This window comes from Nicotiana attenuata, unplaced genomic scaffold (assembly GCF_001879085.1).
Source record: "Nicotiana attenuata strain UT unplaced genomic scaffold, NIATTr2, whole genome shotgun sequence".
NCBI classification, from domain to species: domain Eukaryota; kingdom Viridiplantae; phylum Streptophyta; class Magnoliopsida; order Solanales; family Solanaceae; genus Nicotiana; species Nicotiana attenuata.
The window spans coordinates 285,101-289,170 of NW_017670639.1; positions in this window are offsets into that span (position 1 = coordinate 285,101).

A 4,070-nucleotide genomic window follows, 5' to 3' on the forward strand; every position below is an offset into this window, starting at 1 on the left:
TCGTGACAAGTTGGTATCAGAGCACTAGGTTACATAGGTCTCACAACTCACGGACAAACTCGGTAGAGTCTGAGGGATCGGTACGGAGACGTCTGTATTTATCCCCCAGAGGCTACAGAGTTAGGAAAATTTCACTTTTGTTCTTTGTTATCGTGTGATTCCGTTTCTCAAATACTGCTTGTCTTTCTACTCTGTTCTTTCGCAGATGGCGAGAACACGTGCTTCCTCTTCTACCGCGCAGCAGCCTGAGCCCCCCAGTAGTAGCCCTTACGAGGGGCAGAGGGCAAGGCCGAGGCCGTGCCAGAGGCCGACGCAGGGGCAGAGCTCATCACCGAGCAGCAGTCCCAGAGGTGGAGCCTCATGTTGATTATGATGAGGAGGTTCCAGCCCCAGCAGCTCCGGTGGGCCCAGCTCAGGTCCCAGAGGGGTTCATAGCCACCCCAGTTCTTCAGGACGCTTTGGTCATATTGGCAGGCTTTGTGGAGAGCGTCATTCGAGCGGGTTTGCTTCCAGGAGTTCAGCCAGCGGTGGCAGGCCAGCCGGGTACAGTGGCTCAGGCCGGGAGTGAGATCACTTTTCAGGATGCGGCCAATATGGGCCGTAGAGTTGAGAGGGTTCTGCCACAGGGAGGTGGTCATGGGTCGGGTAAGAGGCCCCGTCATGCAGGCAGATTCAGTGGTACCTCGTCTGGAGGTAGAGGTACTTATGGTAGAGGCCATCCTCCCGGCCCTTACAGTCAGCTCTCCAGGTCACTCATGGTACTTCAGGTGGTCATTCAGGTCGACAGGGTCAGCCTCAGTTTCCTCAGCTGCAGCGTTCGTGTAGATGTTATGAGTGTGGTGAGTATGGTCATAACAGGAGGGTTTGCCCGAGGTTGAGGGGTGCTCAGCCGCAACAGACGAGGTCTTGCCATGCTTGTGGTGATCCGAGGCACATTGTCAGATATTGCCCTCTAGTTTATGGCAGCTCTCCGCATCAGAGTTCTCATGTTATGGTTCAGGCACCAGAGGTTCCACAGCCTGCCCAGCCAGCTAGGGGTTGTGGCAGAGGTGTTAGAGNTCACACCTTGTATTTAGTATTCTCTAGACGTTCGTGAGTATTGTGACACCAGTCTTGGGTAGAGGATTTTGTTAAACTTCCGCATTCCTTTCAGTTAATTATATTTGAGACTTCCGCTTTATCATGTTATGTTTTGTTTTCATTAAATGGACGATAATTGCTAAAAGAAGTAAATTAAGTTGGCTTGCCTGGCTCCTATTAGTAGGCGCCATCACGACTCCCGAGGGTGGAAAATCCGGGTCGTGACATGCACACCTGTCATCTCTCTCATGGCATGCGGCAGAGCAACGGGGTGTCCATTAACGGACAGCCCATATATAACCTCCACGTCCTACAGTGTGATGGTGGCCTCGTGTGATGACCCAAAAGGTCATCACTTATTTTAGAAATAAATTCTGTGATCCGAGGCCTTAAAACCTCCTTTTTTGTCTCACCTCAATTTGCATGCGTAGTCCGGGCGCGTATCCGAAAATCCATGATGTGAAAATCTGTGAAAAATGATGAGTTTTGCTTTTAAAAAAATGAATTTGAGTTGACTTCGGTCAACATTTTGGGTAAACGGACCACGACCCATGATACGACGGTCCCGGAGGGTCCCTAGGAAAACATGGGACTTGGGCATATGCCCGGAAGTGAAATCCGAGGTCCCATGTCCGAGAAATGATTTTGAAGAAAATTGTTTTCTGGAAAATATAAGAGTTTTTTTTAGAAATGAAAGATGATGAAATTAATGGTATCGGGCCCGTATTTTGGTTCCGGATCCCGTTACAAGTTTTAAATAATGAATTAGTAAAATCTGTGAAGTTTGGTAAGAATCGGAGTCCGTTTAGTATAAATCGGACCTTATTTGAGAAAATTGGAAATTTGATGTTCTTAAGTGATTTCATGAACTTGAGGCTTAATTCATAGTTATTGATGTTATTTTGATGATTTGATCGCACGAGCAAGTCCGTATGATATTTTTGGACTTGCGTGCATGTTTGGTTTGGAGTCACGAGGGCTTGGGTGAGTTTTCGATAGGCCACGGAGTGAATTCAGACTTAGAAAAATAGTTGTTGCAGGTTCAGAGGAGTTGCAGGTCTCTGAACCTGACTTCGCGGTCCGCAGAGCTTTCTCGCGACCGCAGTGGGATTTATGCGGTCCGCGGAAGAGCAAGGCCAAGCCTCCGCGGCCGCGCTCGATATTTTGCGGTCCGCGGTGGAGCTCCGCGACTGCAACCCCTTTTTATGCGGTCCGTGGTGAGGGTCTGAGAGTAGTATATAAACGGGACTTTTCAGCTATTTTACCATTTTCAGAAACCTAAAACATAAAGAGCGATTTTTCAAGCACTCTTTCTTTCCCCAAAACACAAGTAAGTGATTTTAAACTCAGTAATTTCACTTCTTAACTTATTTTTACAAGATTTCATCCTAGAATTTAGGGTTTTCATGGTAAGATTAGGATTTTTGGGTAAAACCTAAGGATAATGAAATTTGGGGATTTAGACCTCAAATTGAGGTCGTATTCCAAAACCAATTATGTATCCGGGCTCGTGGGTAAATGGGTAATCGGGTTTTGGTCCGAATTTCGGATTTGGACCAAGCGGGCCCGGGTCAATTTTTGGCTTTTTGAGAAAAACTCTAGAAAATTTATTTTCATGCATTAGAATTGATTCATTTAGCATTTATTGATACAGTTAAGTAACTTGTGGCTAGATACAAGCGAATTGATAGTGGAATCAAGAGGTAAAGCGGTAGTTGAGTCTTGAATTGTGTTCGTGGCATCGAGGTAAGTGTTTGGTCTAACCTTAGCTTGAGGGATTAGGAGTCGTGTCCTATTTGCTATGTGTTAACTGTTGAGTACGACGTATAGTCATGGTGACGAGTATCTATACGTCAATGTCAAGCATGCCCGTGAGTCTTATACTATGATTAATGTGATCCCGTTTTGTATTGTTCATGCCTTATGTGATATTCCTATTGTTGAACAAGGCTTGTGGAAGTAAATTGGGTAATTGAACATTTAAGAGCGTTGGCTCAAGTTGTGAATTGATTTGTGAAAGTAAGAGCGTTGGCTCAGGTTGTGAATTGATTTGTGAAAGCATTATTGGTATTTGAACATTATAGAGCGTTGGCTCAAGTTGTGAATCGAATTGTAAAAGTATCATTACTAATTGAGCATTGTAGAGCGTTGGCTCAAGTTGTAAATTGAGTTGTGAAGTAAATGTGAAAAAGAGAAGAGGATTATTATATTGTCTCCCTTGCCGGGATGTTGTTACTTTTAATATTGTCCCTTGCCGGGATGTTGTTATTTTTAATATTGTTCCCTTGCCGGGACGTTGTTGCTTTTGATATTGTTCCCTTGCCGGGATTTTCATTGTGATTTTATTGCGATTCTATTTAATTCCTTGACCTTATTGTTTGTGATTGTTGTTTGGACGAGGAAGAGTGTTAAAGCACGAAGGGTGATGCTGTGCATGATATTTTGTGAGAGAGTGTTAATGCACGAAGGGTGATGCCGTGCCGCACGATGTACCATTCCGTGCCTTTATATGAGTGATAATGCACGAAAGATCATTCCGTGTCGTGATTATGTGAGGGAAAAGCACGAAGGGTGATGCCGTGCCGATTATATTGATTCTTATGGTGAGGACGAGAGTAAAAGCACAAAGAGTGATGCCGTGCACTTGTCCTTGATTTTCCTGATTCTTGTTGATAATTGAGTTATGATGTTCTTTATGTTTATTTACTGGTTTTCTGTGGTTACTTGATTTATTGTGATGTTATTGATTCCCTTACCCAAATTGCTTTGTGATTGTTGCTTGGGCGAGGAAGAGTGTAAAGCACGAAGGGTGATGCCGTGCATGATATTTGTGAGAGAGTGTAAAGCACGAAGGGTGATGCCGTGCATGATATTTGTGAGAGAGTGTAAAGCACGAAGGGTGATGCCGTGCACTTGTCTTTGATTTCCAGATTCTTGCTGATAATTTAGTTATAGTGTTCTTTACATTTATCTATTGGATTTCCGCTGTT